At 46.7% G+C, this 25,593-nt stretch overlaps 1 protein-coding gene and 1 pseudogene across 3 annotated transcripts in view; one reads left to right on the top strand and one right to left on the bottom strand.

Moving 5' to 3' along the window:
* Nucleotides 1-25,593, bottom strand: part of ZNRF3 (zinc and ring finger 3) — a 136,489-nt gene that overhangs the window by 61,825 nt on the left and 49,071 nt on the right. The gene's annotated exons all lie outside the window — the stretch shown is intronic.
* On the top strand, nucleotides 10,005-11,992 carry LOC307093974 (signal peptidase complex subunit 1-like; annotated as a pseudogene). The gene has a single exon. The product of its transcript is annotated as a signal peptidase complex subunit 1-like (transcript).

Here is a 25,593-nt window from a genome sequence, read left to right as displayed (position 1 = left end):
TCCATGGGTCCTGCGGGAAAGCATTCTGTTAGGCCACAGAGAGACCCCACGGGCTCCCTGCATAAGACAGTGGACACTGGGAGGGGGTCTCTGTCTGGGGTGGCTGCTTTGGAAGCCATCCAGGATCCGGGCCAGGGCTGGCTGGGGACACGGCACGGGGATGAGTCAAGGAGACAGGCTGCAAGAAAGAAGCAGCAGCCCTCACCGCCCCCACAGCCAGAAATAACTCTCAGGTGTCACCAGGGTGCGATGTGGATTTGGGCGTTACAGAGACGGCAGACACAATAACCAGGGGGATTATTCTGAGATGCCCCGATGTTCTCCCAGACACAGCCGGATACCAAAACCTCTAGAAGAGGCATTGGGCATCCTCCTTGCATTTCCTTCAATAAGGAGCTGCTAGGGCAAATTGCTAACAACAAGCAATGCGTACACCTGGCATCTGTGCCAGGTATCGAACATCTGGTTTTATGTCGAAACATGAACGTGGACCGTCTTCCAATTTCTCTGAGCCCAAAGAGGTCGACGCTCATGGTTTCAACCGTTTTCCTAATGGACAAAAAAATAAAATGAAAAAAAATCCACGGGAATTTCAAAGCCAAAGGACTATGTCAGACAAGGTTAAACATCTGAAGAAACAGCTATGTTCCCTTGAGTACGGGACATCAAGCCAAGCTTTGAAACCAAGACCAGCTCTTTAAGAAGCTTTCAGTACAAAATCCTTGAGATATACTGGTGCACTTTCCACATGTCTGAAAGGGCAAAACTGAAACCCGGGCTGCGAGCGCTCTTATCCAAGGTTACAATATCTCTACACTCCACTGAAAGTTTAAAATAACTTCAAAAGGGCCGCCTGCTTCTAAGTGGGTTACTGTTACACCAGGAGCCAAACACAGAACTAATAGGAGGAGAGACATTTCACTCGGTAATATTATCTCATCCAAAAATTCCTGGGGATTTAAAAGGGAAACTTCCTTCCTTTTGTCCTTTTGCCGCTGTTGGCCGGGGTAGGGTGTCACTATGGTGCAGGGTTTCATAGGAGACAACAGTCCCAGGCCTTAAAAGGTGTGGTGGCTAGAATCAAGACTTGTAATTTATGTGAAGGAATGGAAAAGGATAGCTCCACCCATTTTTCTCTTGAATCATAGGGGTTATTTTTTTCTTTCTTCTAGGCACAAAGAAGCAGACAACTCTTTTGCTCCTTGAACAAACAGCCTGAACGTTTTTCTGGATCCAGAATCCGAAAGTACCTGAATACAGTTTTCTCCCCTGTCCTCACAGCAATGGGGGCAGAAAAGGAGATGGATGCTGCCGCTGGTGGCTGGAAACATCCCAGTGGGAATTGCCCGAGGACTAAACCAGCACTTCTTTGCAGAGGGCTCTGGTTTTCAGGACACTAAGCTGGACCCTCCCACAGTGGGTGTCACCTTTTAGAGAAAAACCAAGAACGGCTTCCATCCTATTTGGTTCCTCTGTATCAAAGGAAAAACCAAGAAGTTGCCTGTCAGAACCCAGGTATATCAGCAAGTATTTCAAATCCACCTTCTCACTTGACCATCTCCCATCCCCTGGAACTTCCTTTTTGCCAGATAGTTATATGGGGACTTAGATGTAGCCCTGTGTTCTAGCTCATGTCTGACTTTACAAACCTTCCCTTAGAACTTCCATTTCCAATCCTATCTAATAAAAGAGTAATATGCAAATTGACCATCACTCCAACACACTAGATGGCTGCCCCCATGTGGACACAAGATGGCCGCCACAAGATGGCCAGCAGGAGAGGGCAGTTGGGAGGGATCAGGCCTCCAAGGGAGGGCATTTGTGGGCCATCAGGCTAGCAGGGGAGGGCAGTTGGGAGGGACCAGGCCTGCAAGGGAGGGCAGTTAGGGGTGACCAAGCCGGCAGAGGAGGGAAGTTGGGGGCAACCAGGCCTGCAGGGAAGGGCAGTTGGGGGAGACCCAGGCCTGCAGGGGAGAGCAGTTGGGGGGGACCAGGCCTGCAAGGGAGGGCAGTTGGGGGTGATTAAGCCTGCAGGGAAGGGCAGTTGGGGGGACCCAGGCCTGCAGGGGAGAGCAGTTGGCGGGGGGGACCAGGCCTGCAGGGGAGGGCAGTTGGGGGGGGGGGACCAGACCAGCAGGGGAGAGCAGTAGTTAGGGGCGATGAGGCTGGCAGGAGAGGGCAGTTAGGGGTGACCGGGTCGGTAGAGGAGGGCAGTTGGGGTGACCAGGTCAGCAGGGGAGGGCAGTTAGGGGCAATTGGGCTGGCAGGAGAGCAGTTAGGCATCAATCAGGCTGGCAGGGGAGTGGTTAGGGGGTGATCAGGCTGGCAGACAGAAGCGGTTAGGGGCAATCAGGAAGGCAGGAAGGCGAGTAGGTGGGAGCCAGCAGTCCTGGATTGTAAGAGGGATGTCTGACTGCCCGTTTAGTCCGGTAGGAGATCGGGCCTAAACAGGGAGTCGGACATCCCTTCAGGGGTCCCAGATTGGAGAGGGTGCAGGCTAGGCTGAGGGACACCCCCCCCACCCCATGCACGAATTTCATGCACCGGGCCTCTAGTTTTAAATAGGTTAGGAGATGTTTCATAGGTTTTTTGTTTTCTTTTTTTTTTTGGGGGGGGGGGGGATCTAATAGACTATAGAAAAGTGTCTGAAAACATTAAGCAAAATTTGATTCTAAATCCATTCTTAAAGTGACTCATATGGCTACCAGATGACAAGTATTGATTTGTACATAGATTTGCACTGACATAGTTTCACTACAAATTGCAAGGCAACTTAATAAAGGACACTTGACGGTTCTTGTTTCTAAAAGGTGAGGGCTAGGTGCTTACACACACCGAAGAGTTATTAAATTAAGATGAAAAATGTTGGAGGGGAAAGGGTAAACGTGGAATCCTCATTCTTCCAGATGTAAAAAAGAATACCATAAAACAACAGGTCCATAAAACTACATGGTGCTGGTCTGAAACCAGGAAAATAAAACAAGTGGAAGAGAAATTCCAAAAAAAAATACATTTCCATTTTTATAAGGTCTCACTATGACACAAACCAGGACTAACATATGGATATCTAAAGGATTCATTTAATAATTTCTGTTGGGACAGGTGGTTAGCATTGCAGAGAAAAGATTAGTCTGGCCATCCACAAGTTGTTCTGAGAGATGATGAGGCAACACGAATTGACGATTCTTGTAGGTCAATTATCATGCTAGATAGCAACAAAAGGCATAATAAGAACTGTGTGTTTTTAAAACTTCTTCCTTGGATCAGTCACAGAAAGGAATGAGATATATAAATCAGTAGTTTACAGTAAGAAAACAGACAAACTATTAACCTTGCTGCTGATTAAAGCATAGCAAGATCATCAAAGTAAACCAACTGCTAACCCCACTGCGGAGGGCTGCAGGGAAAGACGCATGTGCGCACACCTGGCCAGGCGGCAAACAAGCTCAATGTGGGTGGAACTGGTCAGGCAATATGCGACAAAGCCCAAGATCCTTAGGTCCTCCTTTTCCCAATAATTCCATTTTTAGAAAAGATTCTGAGGAAGTAATCTAAAACAAAGAAGAAACTTTATATGATAAAATCTTAAGCAGTCCTCCTCCAAACCATAGAAACTTAGAAAGAAAAATGCCAAAGACTATACACTGAGTGGCCAAATTATTATGATCTCTGAACACATATTAATCTGGCCACTCAGTGTGTGTGTGTGTGTGTGTGTGTGTGTGTGTGTGTGTGTATAGAGATATATAGATATATAGATCTAGGTATATATATTTTAGAGGCCCGGTGCATGAATTCGTGCATGGGTGGGGTCCGGCCAGCCTGGCCAGGGGGAGGGGACATGGGCGGTTGGCCAGCCTGTCTGCTGGTCGAACTCCTGGTTGAGGGGACAATTTGCATATTACCCTTTTATTATATAGGATATACACTGAGTGGCCAGATTATTATGCGTTCAGAGATCATAATAATCTGGCCACTCAAGTGTATAATCGAGCGAAAAAAATCAGTGTACATAATTTATGGGATATATAATCACAAGAAGATAATAATGAAGACACCACTGTATAAAAAGTAACATACACATGAAATTTAGAGAAAAGTTTATGTGTGGAAACAATACCTATTTCAAAATATCATTTGCAGATGGACGAAAACTGAAAGAAGCGAGGAATTTGAAAAGATAATGGGGTTAGAGAAGTAAGGATAGTGGGAGATTTTTCTTTCGTGGATTCCTGTTTTCATTCAAACCAACATTTGCTGAGCCTGAGTTAGACAGTGGGTAAGAAAAGGTAATTAAGGCCTGAGTCTTCCCTTGTTGAATTGTTTGATCAAGATTTTGAAAATAAATTCTAAAATGTACGTGCATTTGCTGACACAACAGGTGACTGAAGTTTGAAGCTCACCAAGGCTTTTTCCTACGAATCAGCTCTATGTATAACACAACTTAAAAGTAACAGATGGCAGTTCTAGGCGGAAACATGCATCCTCAAACAGATGAGCTCCTTTCCCACAACACATCTGTAACGGGCGTCCACCAGGGCCCAGCGAGCGCACCGCCGAGAAAGCTCTGTGTGTGAGCCGGAAAGCCAGGAGCCAGGGGCATGTGCGAGATGCGACAGCAAGTACAGGCTTCCTGCCCGGGCTCGGCAAGGAAACCCAAGAGAAAGGTTATACATCGGCACAGGGTGGGATCAACGATAAATGCTATTTTAATTGATGGTGGTGGCAGTTTAGCTCTGGTTACCCTAACACTTTGAACCTGCTCAGGAGGACCACCTGGTCACAGAAATACTTTATGAGGCTACGCCATGATTTCGTTTCATTTCTTCTGCACATACAAAACAGATATACAAAAACTCAGAACAGAATGCTAACAAGTCCTTTCACCTTACGCCTGAAAATACACATCCCCAAATCTATATATATATAAAAGGCTAATATGCAAAGTGTCCCCTCAGGAGTTCGACCGGGAGACCGGGAGTTCGGTCGCTTGCTATGATGTGCGCTGACCACCATGGGGCGGCGCGGAACAAAGGAAGGCCCCGCCAGCAGCTGGCAGCTGGGGAAGGGAGGCCCTGGCCTGCAGCTGGAAGGCCCTGATCAGCCCTGATTGCAGGCCAGGCCTAGGGACCCTACCCATGCACAAATTTTGTGCACTGGGCCTCCAGTATGACAATAAAGTACAAGCCAGGGGTTCTTTATAAAATAAAGACAATGATCCTGCGTTTGAGAATTTCTTACGAGGAACCCTGGCTGTAACAAGCCCGGCGGCTGCATGTGATCTTGAGGAGTTTTCTGAATGCAGAGGCAGGTTTATTACCTCCCAATCAAGAGTCTAAGTTAGTTTTTATTCGGAAAGTCTATGTGACTGGAAAGACACAGAGACTAAAACGGGAGGAATAATCCAGCATTTGCCAAGCAATCGTTCTGAGAAGGAGATTCTAACACGGTGTTCAGAGCAGCCAGGCCCGATCGTGTCCAGCCTCAGGCAGCGCCTGTCATTCTACAATGACACCACCATGGAACTGGGGGAGCGCCTCGCTATGGCGGACATGGGCTTTGGGCTGCTGGCTGGGGCGCATCCCAGCACTGCCACTTCACTTCTGTGTGGCCTGAGAAGAGTCATGTGACCTGGGAGCCTTGTTTCCCTGTCTGAAGGGCAGAGCTGAGCCTGCCCACCACGCACATATTCCTGAGGATTGGTTACAAAGTGGGCCTGTGGGCCTGGCGAGTGGGAAGCGGGGCAACGGACAGGACACCACAAGCACAAGCAACCGAAGGGAAAAAACACATCCAGTGGACTTCCACCAAAATGAAAAACTTTTGTGCGCCAAGGACACCATCAAGAAAGGGAAAAACAACCCATAGATTGAAAGAAAATGGGAGCAAGTCACATATCTGATAAGGGACTAGACTATAGAAAGAATTCTTATAACTCAATAATAAAGAGACAAATTATCCAATTAAAAAATGGGCAAAGGATCTGAATAGCTATTTCTCCAAGAAAGATATACAAATGCAAATAAGCTGCTCAACATCATTAGCCACCAAGGAAATGCAAATCAAAACACAATGAGATACCACTTCACCCCGCTAGGACAGCTGTAATCAAGATGGGAAAATAAGTGCTCAGGATGTGGAGAAATTAGAACCTTCATTCACTGCTGGTGGGCATGTCGAATGGTGCAGCTGCTTTTGAACCAGCCTGGTAACTTTCTCAAATGATTAAACATAAAGTTCCCATCTGACCCAGCAATTTCACTATTAGCTATATATATCTAAGAGAAATGAAAACATACGCCTACCCAAAAACTTGCACATGAATGTTTATAGTAACACTAGAGGCTCGGTGCATGAATTCGTGCACGGGTGGTGTCTGGCCTGGGGGAGGGGCTGCTGGCAGTTGGCCAGCCGGCCCCGTCCCCTGGTCAAACTCCTGGTCCAACTCCCGGTCGAGGGGACAATTTGCATATTAGCCTTTTATTGTATAGGATTATTCATAATAGCCAATAAAAATAACACAAATGACCACCAATAAGGTGAATGGGTAAACAAACTGTGGTATATTCACACAATGGACTATCATTCGGCCATAAAAAGAAACAGGGCACTGATCCATGCTACAACATGGATGAACCTAGAAAACATTATGCTGAGTGAAAGAAGCCAGTCACAAAAGTCCACTTCTTAAACTACTCTATTCATAGGAAAATCCAGAATAGGAAAATCTATAGAGACAAAAAAAATAGATTAGTGATTGCTTAAGGCTGGAGTATGGAGGAATGGGAGGATAGGGAGGTAGGAGCTCACAGGGACAGGGTTTCCTTTTGAGATGATTTAATTGTTCTAAAATTTACTGAGGTGATGGTGTACAACTCTGTGAATATACTAAACACCACTGAACTGTACACTTCACATAGGTGAATTACATGGAATGTGAGTTATATCTCAATAAGGCTATTAGAATTATGCAAATAAAAGGCAAGTTAAAAAAAAAAGGAAAAAATAGGGCAAGATTCAAATAATTATCTGGCATTGTGTGATGAAAAGAACACGGCCCCGGGGTTCAGTTTCTTCATCCATAAAACAGAGATGGCGCCTGCACCACCTGAGTGAGGTGGCACAAGTCAGTGAACTTAATGAGTAAGAGGGATAGATTGGGGCAGACAGCCTATGAGGGAAAGGGCTCTACTGTGGGGCCCAATGCCACCGTGAACAGAGTAAAAACCCCGAGGATCAGTGAAAGGGAAGTGAGCTAAAAACTGAACTAGCCCATTCAACATCCCCAAGACCATGTAATCAAGCAAGAAACCCATCATAATGAAGGCAGGAAAGCGGGACACAGTGATAATCCAGGGAGGGCGAGGACAGCCAGGGAGCGGAAGGGCTCCTTGGGTTCCTTGAGGACTCACTAGCTACACCCACAGGCTACAGATTCGCCCCGTTCCATCCCTGCTTGGCTGTAATTGCCCTGGTGAGCTTCCAAACCAGAGCGCTTCGGGAAGGGACACTTGATGAAAATCACCTGATTAAATATTCTTGCGTAGCCTGTTAATAGCAGGGGAAGTGGGGAGCGGGAGGGGCGCAAACCACAGGCTCAAGCATTAAAAGCAATAAATTATATGCTGGGCTGTGCCACCCTATACGACCTGGGGCAAGTCGCATAAGGGCCCCATTCTCTCTGATCCTGAGAGCCAGGGGAATGCCTGCCACCTGCCTACCCTGTGGGGGTCTGGGGAGGATTGATGAGATGATGTCTGAGCTCTGCTTCAGGCTCCTAGGAGACAGTCGCTGTATGTCAGGAATTACTGGCACAAGCTAGGACAGCTTCTTGCCCATTCCTCACCTCATTGAGCGACCTATATTTTATCAGGTCGGCTGCAGAAGTTCTTGCTCAGCGAAGAGTGGGCCGGGGAGGTCAGAACCCAGGCTGGATCTGGCCTGGCCGATCTTGTTATAGCCACTCCTTAAACCCCCCCTTGTCAACAAGAGGGCACCTTGAACATTTAGCCCAGTGCCCGACATTTAATTCCAGAGACGAATGACTAAAAATGTCCTCTGGACTTTTTCATTTTAATTGAGATCTTTTGTTTCGTGTTACCATTTCGCACCCTCACCCCTACATTCTAGGGCACTAGGGTGGCGTGGGTACACAGGGGACAGACTCCTGGAGTCTTCAACTACTCCGTTCTTAGGTGTCAGACTGATGGCGATGGATGGGTTTTTGCTGTGTCTAACTTCAAAGAAACCAGGTGGGTCTCAGTTCACCTACAAAGAACCCTGTATTTATGGCGTCTCTAAGTGAAGGCAAGGCCATGGTGTGTGAGTGTATATAATAGATACAAAAACTACACTCGATGTGGGTCTCCATCTTCTTCAAGGGTCTTTATTCAGTTGGGTGAACTTGACATTTATTCCTAGAAAGCTTACCAGCCTTGGTATGCACCAGGAGAGAAGTCAGAAAAGGGGGCCCAAGAGCTTCGGGTCAAAAGAGGAGAGACTGTGTGCCTGTGGGCCAGGGAGGAGAGGGGAACGGCTCGGCCATGCCACCCTCACAGGTATCCACACGGGCCACGCGGGCAAAGGTCTGGACGAACGTGATCCTCGGTGAACAGAAAAGGACTTGAGGGAAGGCGAGATCTTGAGATGCACGTCAAGGCCATCTCCCTCTCGCCTCCCCGTCTCACCTGGGAGGCTGTCCTGAGAAGTTTCTCATCGCCTCCCGGGTTCTGAGGAGGAGGAAGCTTCTGTCCCACCCCTCTCAGAAGAGCTTAGCCATCGCCTAGAACGGACTCCTCAGCAGCGGGACACCCCACAACTCACACTGCAGCCACGTGGCCCCTTCTGCTGCAGTGTCACTTCCCTGGTGTGTGGGGCAAAGACCATGGCGATCTGGCACCTCTGGCGACTCTCCCTGTTACTTCTCTGTAAGCACTGTGTTGTCTGAATCTAAAAGTGGCTCACAGTACCTTTACCGGTCAGGCCCTGGCCTTGGCCTTAGTTTGCCGTGTCGTGTGTGTTTGACTAAAGGATGCTTCCACCTCACTCTGACTGCACCAAAGCTTTAGGTGAAGAGGACTTCCCGGGGCCTGTTCCAAAGAGAATGCAGGGTAATCCAGTGGCATCCAGGGCAAGGAGCGAAGCCTGAAGCCATGCAGACCAGTGCCTCCTTGGCACGGATGAATTCTTTCCATCTCAGTTTTCTCATCCACACATAAGAAGTCCAATGCTGACATTACAAGGCTGTTGTGAGGGTTAGAGATAGCACACGTTGCAAAGCAATGCCTGGCACTAAAACACCAGTGATAATAATAATAAAAACAAACTGAAAGGTCCCAAGTTCGATTCCGGTCAAGGGCATGTACCTTGGTTGCAGGCACATCCCAGTAGGAGGTGTGCAGAAGGCAGCTGATCGATGTTTCTCTCTCATCGATGTTTCTAACTCTCTATCCTCTTCCCTTCCTCTCTGTAAAAAATCAATAAAATATATATATTTTTTTAATTTGATTTGACTTAGTATTTTGAAAAAAGGAACACAAATTTACACCAAGTATGATGACATATGCAGCAAAATCCTTTAAAATGTTCCAACTTCAAAAAATGTAATCCAGCTCTAGCCAGTTTGGCTCAGTGGATAGAGCGTCAGCCTGTGGACTGAAGGGTCCCAGGTTCGATTCCGGCCAAGGGCATATGCCTGGGTTTCGGGCTCAATCCCCAGTAGGGGGAGGTGCAGGAGGCAGCTGATCAATGATTCTCTCTCATCATTGATGTTTCTATCTCTCTCTATCCCTCTCCCTTCCTCTCTACATTCAATAAAAATAATTTTTTTAAAAAATGTAATCCATAGATCCGCTTCCGGGGCAGTGGCCATCACACTACTCAGCCTGGTCGGCTCTCCAAGCTGTGCCCAGGACCAGTCCCCAAACCCGACCTTCCCTGAGTTGCAGCTGCCCTCATCTCGCTGCCGGAAGCCAGCACTCTGCAGCCCACCTCCTCAGCCAGCCATGCAGGAGCATCTGCGCTGGCTGCCCATGCAAATGGTTATAAGGGCCAGAAGCTAGCTGAACAGATGTCTCGGGGAATTAGCCTTTTTTCGGCAACAGTTGGATTTATCTATGGGTAGTGGCTGAACAGTTCAGGTGGACTATCTATACAGTTATGGCCGAATTTGCTTTTTCATGTTTGCTGACACTTCCTCTACGGCACCCCCTCAAGTGGTTACCCGTTCAAGACTCAGGCACCGAAGACAAGAAACCAGGGGAAAGAAAAATTAAGAGGCGTGCTAGAAATAACTGACTGGGGCCCGGCCAGCGTGGCTCAGTGGCTGAGCATCTACCTATGAACCAGGAGGTCACAGTTTGATTTCTGGTCAGGCAGGGCACATGCCCGTGTTACGGGCTTGATCCCCAGTGTGGGGTGTGCAGGAGGAAGCCAATCAATGACTCTCTCATCACTGATGTTTCTATCTCTCTCCCCCTCTCCCTTCCTCTCTGAAATCAATAAAAATATATTTTTTTAAATTGATTGGGGGGGGTCTTATGATTCAGCTTTACCATTGCACCTGCTTTCATATCGTATGAGATGAGCTAAATTTTCATACCCAAACCATGAGCGACAAACCACCAATGCTCTTACGGTACAGCTGTGTATAAATTTTTTCTCTTTATATTTTCACTTCTCAGGTGGGCTTTGACTTATACAGATTTTAAACCTCTTCATAATCTTTCTCTGAAGTGGAGAACAGAAAATACAAGTACGCAAAGTTTCTTTCAGGTCTACAAAAATAATGAATATATGCCTCATAAATGGTAGTACAACTTAATTATCAAAGTTTTATAATTCATTGCTAGTGAAGCTGTTTTAATATTTTCCGTTAAAACGCACAGTGGGGGAAAAATTTAATTCATAAAAATGATGATCTCTTGTTGTCTCTCCCTCCACCCCTAAAAGAACACCATTACCTGAGATAAGGAAGAATAATAGAATAGGTTTGTTTTGGAATGAGTTCAGTTTTAAACATTACAATGAATTTTAGGCCTTCTTACCTGACTACAAAGACACAAAACAAGACTGAAGACTATTATCCAGAATATAAAAAGAATTCTTAAAGCTCAATAATAGGAACAAAAATGGGTAAAAAAAATTTGAACAGGGACGTCACAAAGAAGAGACAGAGAAGGCCAATAAGCACATGAAAAGACTCTCAACATTCGACATTAGAGAAATGAAAAGTAAAGCAAGAAGAAGATACTGCTGCGTGCCCACAAGAATGGATGAAACGAAAAGACTGATAATGCAAAGCGTCAGCCAAGTCTTGCAACAGCAGGAACTCTCAGACGCTGCGTCTGGGAGTGCAAAGTGGCCCGGTCACTATGGAAAACAGTTCGGCAGTTTTTGATAAAGTAAAACGTACACTTTCCGGGTGACCCAGCTAGTCCACCCCGAGGCATTTACACAAGAGAAGCGAAAACACTGGTCTACACAAATCTGGTACTCAAATAGGCACAGCAGCTTTATTTGTAAAATAAAGTGGAAACAGCCCGATGTTCATCAATAAGTAAACGGACACATCAAATGTGGGGCATCACACAGAGGAATACTACTCAGCAAGAAAGAGCAACCAATCACAGAAACATGCTACACAACATGAATGAACCTCAAAAACGTCATGCGGAATAAAATAACCCGGACTTCCTCCCGCCCTTCTCTCAAAAAGGGCACATAATGCCTGTTTGCATTTGCACAGAATCCCAGGCAATATGAACGTATCTACAGTGACAGGAAGCAGATCAGTGCTTGTGAGGGCGGGGGCGGAGGGAGAGATGGACTGCCAGAGAACAAGCGACTTTCAGGGGTGATGAAGTTCCCTATCTTAATGGTGGTGTTGATGTCACAGATATATATACACCTGTCAAAACTCCTTACACTGAACCTTTAAATGGCTGGTTTATTGTATCAGAATGCCTCAAATAAGTGTTTGTTTGTTTAAAAAAAAAAAAGAAGTTGATGAATTCAGGGCAAGAACAAAGACAGCATTCTAAAAAGGGAGTCAACAACTTTACCGTGGAGCAACACAACCCAACCAAAAGTCACAAGCATCCCACTGCTAACCACTCGCTCATCACCAACAGCCTATGACTACGCAGATGTATTTTAATTCATAAACACATGATGCACCTACTGGAGGGGAAAAAAAAGGGGACTTTCCTTTTCTGATTCAGATCTAACTCAGAACTGGGTCACGGACAACCCAATATGAGCCAATAACCCCAATAATATCCCTGGAAACCCCAAAAAAGACAATGCCTTTTCTAGACAGCTAGGCCGAACATGGCTCTTCTCCATTGTGTCCTAAACCCTAACTTTGGTGGAAGAGAAAAATGACTAAAATCTAGAGCAGAGCCCTCGGGCTGTCTCACCATCCAGTCAGAGGCGATGTACCTGCTGAGACGTACGGGGGCCCTCCTTGCCTCGCCCTTCTGACAGTCACAGTATACGCCACTGCGCGCAAACTGACTTAACTCGATGCCGCCCTTGAACTAGGAGCAGTCCCTTACCTGTCACGGGGTTTTATGCTTGCAGACGCACAGAACTTACAAACGGAGTAACGTTCTTCAGGGTAGAGGCAGCAACGTGGCAGCTCATGCCTTCGTGTAGGAGCGTTTGGGGCTACAGCTGTCCTCCCCCCGTGCCTCCCCAATACAGGCTCATAGCTGCACACTCAATGGGCTGATCCACCCACAGGTGACCATGTACATACGCACCACTAATGGCACAGGTAGCACGCCGTATGTAAATATGGAACAAATGATAACACCCTGGTTCTACATTCTATTGTGGCATGCTGCCCAACCCAGGAGCACCAGGACAAGGCTTGGTAGAACAGGTCAAGTTGGAGGTTTCCCCTCTCTGTGAAAAACAAGCGCCTGGTCGTGTCTTTTCGGGAGATGGACCAGAAAATGTAAGAACATGACCACAGACGCCATCATCATATCCCTTCGCACTCCAAGCCTGCTTTGTGAGGTCAGAGGTTCTTGAGAAATTAGAGGTTCGAGATGACAAAGGGTCAGAGGTTCTGGAGGGATCAGAGTTACCCAGCAGAACCTTCTGCAATGCTGGTGAGGTTCTAAAATTCTGCACTGGCCATCTAGGCGCCAAGAACCACACGTGGCTATTGCAACTGGGGGACTGAATTGTAAGTTTTAATTCATTTTAATTCATGTAAATGTCAGTAGTTGCAGCTGGCTAGGGACTGCTATGTTAACTTTGGACTCTGAAATCTATTACATCCCTACAATCTCAAGGAAGGGGGGGAAAAAAAAGTCCCTGTTCCTTTTCAAATTTTCTTAAAAGAAACCAATTAAAGTGAGGACCTGCTCAAATCTAGATTTTTTTTAAAGTGTTTGATGCTAGAGGTTGCAGGGGAAATGTTGTTTTAAAACGATTTTGTTTTAATAGCACCATGCAGTGCGGAACAAAACAAAACGCAGCAGGAAACCAGTAATGAAGGTGTTCTGGGGTCAGAGACCAGTGGGTGGTCAGGTGACACAGGAAACTCGAGATAGCCGGGGTCAGAAGCTCAGGCGACCACTAATCTCACTGTGTGCTCCTGAGCAAATAACTCTTTCTCTCTGGCCCGCCATTTCTCAGCAATTCAGAGGGCTTAACCACCTGCCCCATCTAATTCACAGACAAGGTAAAGAACGTTCAAGAGTATCAAATGCTACCTACGAGCAAGATGTCATCATAATCTCACCGAAATCCCTTCCAATTCTTTATGCCCCGTTTCCTGCCACGCCTGTTCACTGTAGTCCCCCTCTAGCCTCACTGCCTCCATGTGATCTTTCCAGAATCCTCCAGCGTTCACTGTCTCTGCTCCCGCCTCTAAACACCTACCTGGTTTGGGGCTCTTCTAAGCTTAACTATTGCAAGTGTATTCTCTCCCAAGTTGGAAGGGGAGAGGCGGGGAGGGGAGGTGTCAATCACTGGCTCTGGGTCAAATGAGATCACGCATGTCCAATGGCGAAGTCTGACATCACAAAAAATAAACGGCAGCATCGTCAAGGGAAGGGGGACAATGCACTCAAGTGAGTCACCAGGCCGAAGCCGAGAGGGATACTGTCCTCTATACTTAGAAAGACTGGGGACAGCCGCAGGAAAGGAGCCGATGGGAAACCCTAACCATGGAATTGCAGGGGAACCCTCCAAGAGGGGGGGTTGGAGCAAGCAGGAGCCTGGCAGGCAGTGGGCTCTGCTATGGTCTGGATGTTTGTGTGGGTTCCCCCCGCCCCAATTCCTATATTGAAATCCTAACCCCAAAAGGTGATGGTATGAGGTGGGGCCTGGGGGGGTGGGGGTGCTTCAGTCGTGAGAATGGACCCCTCACAAACGGGATTAGCGGCTTTATTATAAAAGGGGCTCCACAGGGCTCCCTAGCCTCCCTCTTCTGCATGTGAAGACACCACCAGAAGTCTGCCACCTGGAAGAGGGCCTCACCCAACCACGCTGGCACCCTCATCTCAGACCTCCGGCCTCCAGGACAGTAAGAACTAAATTTCTGTCGTTTATAAGCTAACCAGCCTGTGGCATTTGGTTACAGCGGCCCCGTGGGAGCGAAAACTCTGAACAGAAAACGCCCTGATTTCAGGAGAGACAGCAAGGCGGGCCCGAAGGTGAACACGCTGCCATTTCCTTCTGACCACGTCGCTAAATTATCTCTTTCGTTATTTTTTTTTAATTTACCTTTATTGTTGAAAGTATTACAGATGTCTCCTTTTTATTCCCATTGCCCTCCTCCCCAGGCCTTCACTACGCTATTGTCTGTGCCCACGAGTTATACCTATATGCATATACATCCTTTGGTTAATCTCTAAGAGGTATGACAGTCAGAGGGCAAAGCATGCATCCACCTGCCTCGTTCACAGCTAAGGGGTCAGCACCCACGGGGAGCCTGGTTGCTGCTGGGCCAGAGGCTCATGGAAGAGGGCTTCCTACTTCCTGCAAGAAGACCAGCTTGGGTTTTCTTGTTTCTGAGCTCTAGCCTTACAATAAAATCAGAATCCTCACCCCAGTGGCTGCAAGACGAACTTGGAGAAGCAACTCAACCCTCCCTCGGAAAGGACAGGACAGTGAGTGCACAAAAGGCCGTTTTCACCAACACTTGTGATCGGTGAGAAATCCCCAAAGAGTGTGCTCTCTCTCCTCCAGGGCGTGGCCTCCTCTGGTGCAGAGGCCGGCTCTCACTTCGCCATGCTCCCCGAGTACCATCTAGTCCGTGCTGAGATGCAAGGACACCATGTGCCCGATGCAATTCGTTCCGTTTGGAACGGACAGACACATGCTGACCTGGAGCTAATTAAGAAGCCAAACTGGGAAATCTGCCAAGTAAAGGGCACTGGGTGAACTGGTACCCGGAGAGGAGAGGAGAACCAAAGACAGCTGAGGCTCCTGGTGTCCTCGTATCCATCCCCCAGGGCCACTCCGCCATCCTCTCCCGCCGTGAGGGGGGCACACTTTAGGGTGGACCGTCTTTACACTTAACACAGGTCATGCCTGCTGCACCCTCTGTGCGGCGGACCAGACAGAGATGGCTGCCTCTGTATGAGGAGGAGGAGCTCAGGTCACATCCCCAGTCACCAGGACCCACGTTCAAACCGCCCCTCTGCCCCCACGATGCTCCTGAGTCACGTATCATAAAATAAATGACTTTTTAATCATTCTCTGGACTTGAGGGACACAAAAGTAAACCAACTGTTTTATACACCTCTAAATCCACCTGTCAGTGACTTACCGCCTGCCTAGCAGGCACTCAAATACTTGTTGAGAGGTCAACCAGTTAGTTAGTATGTTTCAGCAAAGACAAAACTCATTCCAATGCATTGTCACCTCAGCTCTTACTAACAACTGGACAGTAGAGTCCTTCACTTTTCTTTTTTTTTTTAAATATATTTTATTGATTTTTTTTTACAGAGAGGAAGGGAGAGGGATAGAGGGTTAGAGACATCGATGAGAGAGAAGCATCGATCAGCTGCCTCCTGCACACTCCCTATTGGGGATGTGCCCACAGCCAAGGTACATGCCCTTGACCGGAATCGAACCCGCGACCCTTCAGTCCCCAGGCCAATGCTCTATCCACTGAGCCAAACCGCCTAGGGCAGAGTCCTTCACTTTTCAAAGCATCCTTCTGGACTCCCGCCACCACCAATTCTCCATACTCCCAAACTGGGCACAACACACACGTGTTTCCACCTGCAAGCATGGCACAGCCTCAGGGATGCAGTGTACAATCTCGCGAGACGCGGTACAACAGGCCAGGTCTCAGAGAGACTGAACATCGTTATCTAATCAGAAAGCAATTTGTAAGTTTACAAACTCGTTAAATAAATGGACTGAGCACCCTCTAGGTGACATGCGCCTTGACAGGCGCTGCTTGTGACACTGTGAAGAGCCAGACCAAGGATCCCACTCTGGAGTGGCTCCAGATGATAACCCGTCAGGTTGGAATTCTGTAACTGTGAGTCTTATCGTGCAACCAGTGCCACCCAGGCAAAACCTCAGAACTAGAAAGACTCTCGTCAAAGACAGGATTTGGAAAGCACTGTCCTGGCTCCAAACCATAAGCCTGGGGTGGGAATAAACCCAAAGATGCTACCTGTAAGTCTACACTGCTCTATAATTCGATTTCCAAATGCCGGCGGCCTTGAACAGAAAGCCGTGTGTTCTGCACAATACGCACATTACCATCTAGTTCCCATTCAAATCCACCTTCAAGATGCCCAGGAAGGAGAAAGTGCCAGGGGAGACTCCTGGTGCCCCTGGCCCCCACTTGGCTGCTAAGACCCTAGGGCTAAAGACATTTGGGGGTGAAGAGAGTTCATGGCTGTTAGGCCCCATTTTTCCTCCAGAAGTGACCTGGCCTGATTCCAAAGCCTTCTGGCACTATTTATACCCCAGGCCTGCAGGGATGGAGCCCCTCCCGCCTCTCCAGGATGCCCTCCTGCCCAGGGAGGTCTCCACCAGCAGGAATGCCGTGCGCAGTTCTCAGCTCGCTCCGAGATAAAGTTAGAGAAGGAATGTGCGAAGTCTTCCACGCTAACCTCACATACTGCTTTGGGCAATTAAGCAACTTTTTTGCTCAGTTCAAGGTTCAAGAGGTGACTTCAAAAGACTGAAAGACGGGCCCCTATCGTGGTAGATAAGCTCTCTTTCTCAGGAGAAAGGCGAAACGGGCTTCTTCCATTTCCCCACGCTGCACCCTGGGCCACAGAGGAAGCACCAGCCCCAGAAAAGGGAAGGCGAGGAGGGTCAGGGGGTCCCTTTGCTTCTAGGAAGCTCAGGGTTTCATCCAATGGAAGAAGCTGCTGCTTTAAAAAAGAAAAGAAAATCAAGAAAAAAATAAAAGCTGCTCCGAAAATCTGAAAAATGTCCTCAGACGCTGGCATCTAACAGGAAGGTCTACGGGTATTATTACAGGAAATGTTATCACAGCAGACCATGCCTCAGTGGACTAAAGAGAAGGGTGGCGTATTGCTGGTTTTCGAGCTACGTTTAGTCCTGGAAGCCCTTTCTATAAACCAATGTTTAAGGAAAACGAATACAAAGGACGGCCAAAAGGCAGGACCCCACTGGGTGGAGAGGATCGCAGCTACGCCTTCAGCGTCCTTGCTCCTGGCAGGGCCCCGAAGCAGCTCCACAACACGCGATCTGAAAACCACCCGTGGCAACTGGCGTTTCCCAAAATGTAGGCCACGAGCCACTGCCGATCCACAGAGGATTCTCGGTGGTACACAGGGGGGCCTTTTAAAAACAATAGATGTTTATTCATTTTACTGAACTAGAAAAGATAACCAGCACAAATTCTTGATAAAATTTCCTTCAAAAAATACCCTTGTCATCAAATCTAAGATACCATCGACCATCACATATTTGAGTGGACAAGGGAAAAATTAAACTAGGTCATGCTGTGGACTTGAAGACATTTCAATAGCAGAGATGGTAAGATACCAAAAAAAAAAAAAAAAGGGCATCTAAGAATCAACAAAATAAGTTATTTCTAGTTTTAGAATTGTAGCCACTTTAAAGAAAGACACATGACTAAAAGGGCGACACACAGATATGGCAGAAACGGAGATGGTGACATAAGAATGAGTAAATAATCTATAACAGCAGTACATAGAGTGTTGTGTGCCATGCCCTACTCTAAGTGCATGGACATATTTATCTCTCATCTTTAACACAACTCTATGGTGTGGTACCACAATCATCCTCATTTTCAGAGCAATAAACTGCAGTACGGCGAGTGGGTGACCCGCCCAATGTCACATACAAGAAAGTGCCCAGGCAAGAATGGCAGCCCAGCACAAGGCATGGGTCTCAGCTTCCTGCTCTTCTCTAGAGAACTCCAGGTAGGACCAGGACAAACTGCCAATAGTCAACCATTTCTGACTTGCAGAAATGGCAAGTTCATAGGCCCCGACCTAACAGACGTAGGTGCCATGTGTTAAATGTCTGATTAACGACTGGCACGTGCCTGGCCGGAGAGAAATAGCCTTTCAGGACACAGCGGGGCCTCAGTCACCGGTGGCGCATCACTGACCTCAATCCAAGCTCTGAAACTTTAGAAATATCCCCGAATGTCTATTCAAAGCCCCCTTCGTCTTCTGCACTCGGATTCCAGCCTCCGGAGTCAACGAAGATCAGGAATGCTTGTAGCAGAAAGGCGTAAACGGAAGAAATGTAAGCACACTCTTTCCCTAAACGTCAGGGTTTGGCGCTCAAGCAATGTTAAAGCAACCTTAAGAGACAACTAATAATCCCCCAGACTGATCTTTCACAGGCTGTGGCCTCCCCCATGTCAAGCTGTGGCTGAGCGAGCGGCTGGAGGGCAAAGCCATAACCCAGAGTTGGCCAAATACTTGTGGAGATAAATGATTTGGATGAATGATCTGGGTTAAGGACACAGAATATCAGGGGGTTAGGGCTAGGGTCAGTTTCTAAAAAGAAGCGTGTACTAATCAACCCAAGAAGCAGGGACCTCCACCCACCTTGCCTTGCCTGTCAGCACCTGTGTGCAAAGGCCACACACCACCCAGCGCTGGCCCGCACCCTTCACACCCGGGTCTAAGCCACGCACTCTGACATGAATGGGGCCCCGCCTGCATGCAGAGAAGTAGCTCAGGTTTCTAACAACAACGGGCAAATGCCCAACGATCTGAAGTTAGGCAGAAACCTGATACACACCGCTGTGATCATCTGGGAGGAAGACAAGGAGAAAACCTGGATCGTATTTGAGGAAAACGCTACCTTTACTCCAACTCCCTAAATAGTCAAGGTTTTTGAGTGGGTTAATACTCCTCTCTGGTTTATTTCTTTGGAACTTCCAAAGCTCAATCTCATTAGAAATATAACTCCATTAACTCTTAATTCCAAAGAAGTTTTACATACACACATTCTCAAACACGTTTTTGTGTGGGTTTTTGATCATCAAAGCTCCGCACGAGAAAAAATTAACTCAAGCCAGAGAAGATTATCTTCCTAAACACTCTGTTCCGGACAGAAGTAAACTGCTCTTTCCCCCTTAAGCAAAATAGAACATAACCACGCAGAGTCTTTTGTACGTGGTTTCCAAAATGTGAATGGGGACACTTTTCTGAAGTCGCAAATCCACAAAAGGACCAAACAACATCGCAGAAAAACATGGAAATGAAAGACTTCTCTCCGCTGAAAGGAACTATTCTTTGTTGATAAAGGGAGGCTCAAACATATTTTAAATATTTTTAAACAAAGGCCTAGCTGATGTCCCTTAATCCATCCATCCAGCTCAACTTTCTGCCCAGGCAGCTGCTGCCGCCGAGCGCCCATCCAGCAGGGAGGCCCAGAGGCATTCCCTCAGCACCCCACATTCCTGGGGGACACGGGACTTAGCAAAGTTAACAGCAATTTTCAGCCTCCGATGCAAGTTCAACAACATCTTCATAAAAGTTTTACAAGGACATCCTGGCAAGAACCAAACTACCACGGAGGGTAATGTTTCGGGGCCCTTGAGCATTCCAGCAGCTCGCTTTCCTTGGCCGCCTCTCCCAGCTGTGTGGTGCAAACAGGCGGTCAGCTGGGAACCCGCAGGAGGGTCCCATGGAGAAAGCACTTGGAAAAAATAAAGTCAAATACGCCCCACGCTGGCTCCATGCTCCCTGCCCCACAGGGAAGGGGAGCAAGTGGAGGCCGGTCGGATTTCAACATCGCCAATCAATGCAGGGCGGAGGAATGGCAAAGGGAGGGATGGAGGCCGGTACACGGAGCCGCCTGCCTCTGGGTCCGATACCATCTCTCCATCCTTCCAGGAGACACCATGCTCGACCTTGCATTCCTTATTCGTGTGAGCACTGACGGAGCATTGCTCCGAGCGGGACTCTCACACGGTGGGGGCACAGGTCACCCTGAGAGATCATTCCTGGTGTGACCTGTAAAACGAAGGTCCAAGGTGAGTCACAGAACCAAGGGGCCGCAAGAGACAGCGGTCAGCCTGGAGGCCGACGTTAGTTTCTCGGGGCTGCCTCAACCAAGCACCACAAACGAACCACAAAAATGCACCGTCTCCCAGTTCAGGAGGCTAGACGTTGGACATCAAGGGCTGAGGGAGACTAGGTCCATGCCTCTCCCCGCTAGCTTTTGGTGGGTTGCTGGCAATCTCTGGCACTTCTGGGTTTGTAGAATGATCACCCTGATCACCGCCTCCCATCTTCATGGGGTGTTCCCCCTGTATGTGTGTGTCCCAATGTCCCCATTTTATAAGGGGACAGAATATCAGGGGGTTATGTGCCTGGCCAGCACCCACCCTAGTGATCTCATTTTCACTTGAGCACCTCTGTAATGACCCTATCTCCAAATAAGGTCCCATTCTGACCCCTCAAACTCTGGGGGTGAAGACTTCAACATATGAATTTGGGGAGCACACAACTCAACCGGTAAGAGGGACCGAAGGAGACAGGAAGGGCCCTATATGAAGACATTAGCATTTTCATTCTTCAGCAGCTCTTTCACAATCCAGTGAACGATAGAAGCCAAAAGTCTACATCACAATGCAGGAATAAGTTAAATGAATAATTTTTTTTTTTAAGTGGGTGGAAAGATGTGGGAGAGAAACACAGGCAAGGTGCCATCACGGGGGGAAACAAGGAAAAATGAGGTGTAAAATGATACATTCATAGACTGTTTTTGGCAGAGGCCTGCTGCCAGTAGCTATACAGTAGACTCTCAGAGTTTGGCAAGATATGAAAGAGGACAAGGCCCAAAATACATTAATGGCCCAGCTATGGCTTGAGATGGAGTCATAATTGGCTGGGAAACCGGGCTCACCTTACAATTCCATGAACTGCTAAGTTTGAGTCTCCTGCCATTCAGTGAGGATTTACATGGCAAGGGTTGGGTCATTGCCAGCCACTGGCCTGGGCTTGAACTAGACACCGGTCTAGGGTTTTCAGAGTAAGGAGCGTCCTGAGAAATAGACGTATGGAGGAAGGCCCTCAAGGGACCCTATCCTCCCAAACACAAAGCGTGAAATAAGGGAAACGCCACATTTGGCACTGGTGGGCGAAGAAGAGGGAACTTTTCTTGGAAGAAGAAAAAAAAAAAAAAAAGGAAAGGAAGAAAATGGGAAAGCATTTTATTTCCAAAGAACCCTCCGTGGTCATGGCTTTGTGACTTTGAATATTGCTCAAGACTGGGAAAAATGATGTCACTAAAAGGTGCATAGCATACTATGCATTTGGTTCCTACCACCATACAAGTTTATGCTAACGTTCTCACACAACAAGCCCCTTCGCAACATTTTTATTCCAATTTCCATTAAATGCCATCTAACTCAGCCATTCTCAAAGCCACCTGCCACTACTCCCCACCCCAGGGTGCGGGGCGGGTAGGATCCTTAAAACCTTTTGAGGGAACTGGTGAGGGCAAAACTATTGTCATAATAATACGCAGACATGATTTGCCTTTTACATTGTGCTGTCATGGGCGCTGATGGTGTAAAAGCAATGGTGGGGGAAATTGCTGGGTGAATCAAGGCAGTGGAACCAAGCTGAACTCTGGATTATTTTATCCGTGCAAAGAAAAATAAAAGAGCCCTGGCCGGTTTAGCTCAGTGGATAGAGCATCAGCCTGCGAACTGAAAGGTCTCAGGTTCGATTCCGGTCAAGGGCACATGCCCAGGTTGTGGGCTCGATCCCCAGTGGGGGACTTGCAGGAGGCGGCCAATGCATGATTCTCTCTCATCATGGATGTTTCTCTCTCTCTCCCCCTCTTCCTTCCTCTCTGAAATCAATTAAAAAAAACAAATATTACATATATAAAGCTTCCTGGCCCTGGCCGGGTGGCTCAGTTGGTTAGAACATTGTTCTGATATGCCAAGGTTGTGGGTTCAATACCTGGTCAGGGCACATACAAGAATCAACCAATGAATGCATAAATAAGTGAAACAACAAATCAATGTTTCTCTCTCTCTCTCTCTCTCTCTCTCTCTCTCTCTTTCTCTCTCTCAAATCAATAAAAAACATTTTTAAAAGGCAAATACAACTTTAAAAAATTAAAAAGTTTCCTTAAGAATGTTGATGAGCAATATTGATGAAGAATACTGATGAAGCAATAAGTTAATATTAGTACTCAACTCCTAAGTATATGCTTTTAAATACTTCTATGTGACAAAATGGAAAAAATGCAGAGGGCACTTCCACTGAATAAAGCAATGGTTAACTCAGATAAAGTACTTGCATGACTGAATTGCAAGCTGAACTAGTCACTTTTTTATGGAACCATTTTAACTTAAAAGAACTGACAAAGTACGGTTATACTGATGGGTATAAGGCAGGCATTTTCTCAACAATGAATAAAGTGAGTTTGTCAATTCAAGGAAAACAATTGACAATATTTGTTACCAATGATCTCCCTTCATCTCTCTCTAAAAATCAATAAAAACAGATTTTTTAAAAAATAATACAAAGAATAACCCAATTTAAATGGGCAAAGGATCTGAGTAGATATTTCTCTAAAAAAGATATACAAATGACCAATAAGCACATGAAAAGATGTTCCATATCATTAGCCATCAGAGAAATACAAATCAAAAACACAAACCCCAAACCTACCAGGATGACTATAATCAAAAAGGCATAACAAATGCTGATGAAAATTTGGAGCGAAGTAAGGGTCCCAATGTAAAATGGTACAGCCGCTTTAGAAGACAGTCTGGCGGTCCCTCAAAACACGAAACACGAGAGTTACCGTATGACCTAGCAATTGCCCTCGCAGGTTTATCCCAGGAGAAATGAAAACGTGTCCACACAAAGGCCTGTGCATGAATGTTCATAGCAGTATTGTTTATAATAACCAGAGTGGAAATAACTCAAATGATCATCTATTGATGAATGCATACGTAAAATGTGGTCTCCATACAATGTAATATAATTTAGTAATATATGGTTGTTAATAGGGTACCAGTTGAAAGAAAACTCCATCTAGACCTGTGGATTCCCACAGGAGCCTATTAAAGGACTCAAAATAGAAGAGAATGTCAAAAAAACTGAACCCTCTCCAGAGAGCCAATCCTAACTTCACCAGTGCCTCCCACATGATGAACCCAACAGAAGCTGGTTTTACCCACATCCCAGCATTCTGGACGGACCTCTCCGTGCCTTCCCAGGATATAGCTGCTGTATCCATCCTCCTCCCAGTCTTATGGGTTTCCCAAGTAATGGGTGACAGTGAGGGCTGAAGAAGCATAAGGTTGCCAGCCCATGATTTCATAGGTACTCATCCTTCTAACGCAACCAACCTCAGAGTCAAGTTCACCTCAACGGACAGTACACACCTTTCTACCCTCGGCAGCTATCACCTGCCACGGCCAAACACAAATGAAACCCAACCTCCAGTCCCCCAAATCCTCTCCCTCTACTCCAATGCCCCTCGAGAACCTGCTGATAAAACCATCAGCTACTAACACGTCTCATTCTTCCCATATCACAAATATTTCCAAATAAAGATAGGGCCCATAACTAGTGATTTCTACCACCAACAGGCAGAAGGGCGCGCACAGCCCACCGCCATTCATTCATCCACCTTTAGCATCCACCTGGACGGTGCCAAAAACAACCGATCCAAGCACCAACACCCTCTACTCGTAAGTCATTTGGAAGTCAGGCATCACTGCGCGATTACAAAAGATGATATATTATTTGACTGAGTCCCTGCTAAGGGGTATAACTTCCTTTTGGCTAAAGCTGCAACTTCTTAAAGCCGCAAAGCCATCTCTCTCACACAAAGAATGATGTTGGCATTGAGTTAAAAAGAAAAACAGCCACAAGCACATTCTAAATGACAAAAACGCGAAGAACAGGGGCATGTTCTCGGTTCGCCTATTAAAATATACTTAGCTTTAAATGAAAAATCCACAACGTACTTTTTTGGAGGTGGGGAATAGTTTTTTTTAAAGACTTTCTCATCTTAAAAAAAGTAATGCCTGATCACTGAAGAACTGACAATATGAAGAAAATTAATGTACCCTAACATCTCGGTACCAGAGAAAAATTGGGGGGGTAGAATTTCATTATAATTTTTTTCTCATTTTTAAATTAAAATTAGTATCATAGGATATACTGCATTATACTCTATTTTGTTCACTTAGAGCATTTTCCCTCGCCATTAAATACTTTCCTCAAACAATTGTAAGATATGCATAGTACTCTATATGTGATCAAAAGTACTATCACTTCGACAGCCCTTGATGGTTCGATATTCTCAGTGTTGGCAATTTTCTGTCATAAATACATGTTAGTGAACATCCTCACACAAAAACCTTGATGTGCATCTCTGATGATTTTTTTTAGGCTAAGTTCCTAGGAGAAAAACTGCTGAGTCAAGGGGTATGAATACCTTGATACACGTATTACTGCAAACAACCCTGCCACCATCAGTGCATAAAAGTGTCTATTTTCGCCGAAACCGGTTTGGCTCAGTGGATAGAGCGTCGGCCTGCGGACTGAAGGGTCCCAGGTTCGATTCCAGTCAAGGGCATGTACATTGGTTGCGGGCACATCCCCAGTAGGGAGTGTGCAGGAGGCAGCTGGTCGATGTTTCTCTCTCATCGATGTTTCTAGCTCTCTATCCCTCTCCCTTCCTCTCTGTAAAAAATCAATAAAATATATATATTTTTTAAAAAGTGTCTATTTTCCTTCCTTTTTTACTAAAATGGGTGCTAATATTATGTTAGCTTTTCTACTTGGATCGGGGGAAATGACTAGTTTTTGTTTTAATCCAGGGCTCTTTGGGTGTCCTTGCTGTCCCACAAGGGCCTTGTTCCAGCCTCGTCCCCATCTTGCCCAGGGAAAGTTCACGGAGCTAAACAGAAATCCACACACCAGCCGCGCGTAGCACATCAGGGGCTGTCCGCGTAGGATGGGGCCACATGTGGGGGATCCTTTCGCTTTAAAACAAAAAGAGAGAGAAAACTTGATGCTTTGTGGGGAAATAGGGGTGTTCAAATGTGTGGAGATTTAGGTATTTTGGCAATTCCTAGAGCTCAGATGACATCAGGAAGCAAGTTCA

Source organism: Cnephaeus nilssonii (genome assembly GCF_951640355.1).
Source record: "Cnephaeus nilssonii genome assembly, chromosome: 22".
In the NCBI taxonomy this organism is placed as follows: Eukaryota; Metazoa; Chordata; class Mammalia; order Chiroptera; family Vespertilionidae; genus Cnephaeus; species Cnephaeus nilssonii.
The sequence above is the reverse complement of the archived record's forward strand: the minus strand, read 5'-3'. Positions and strand labels throughout refer to the sequence as shown.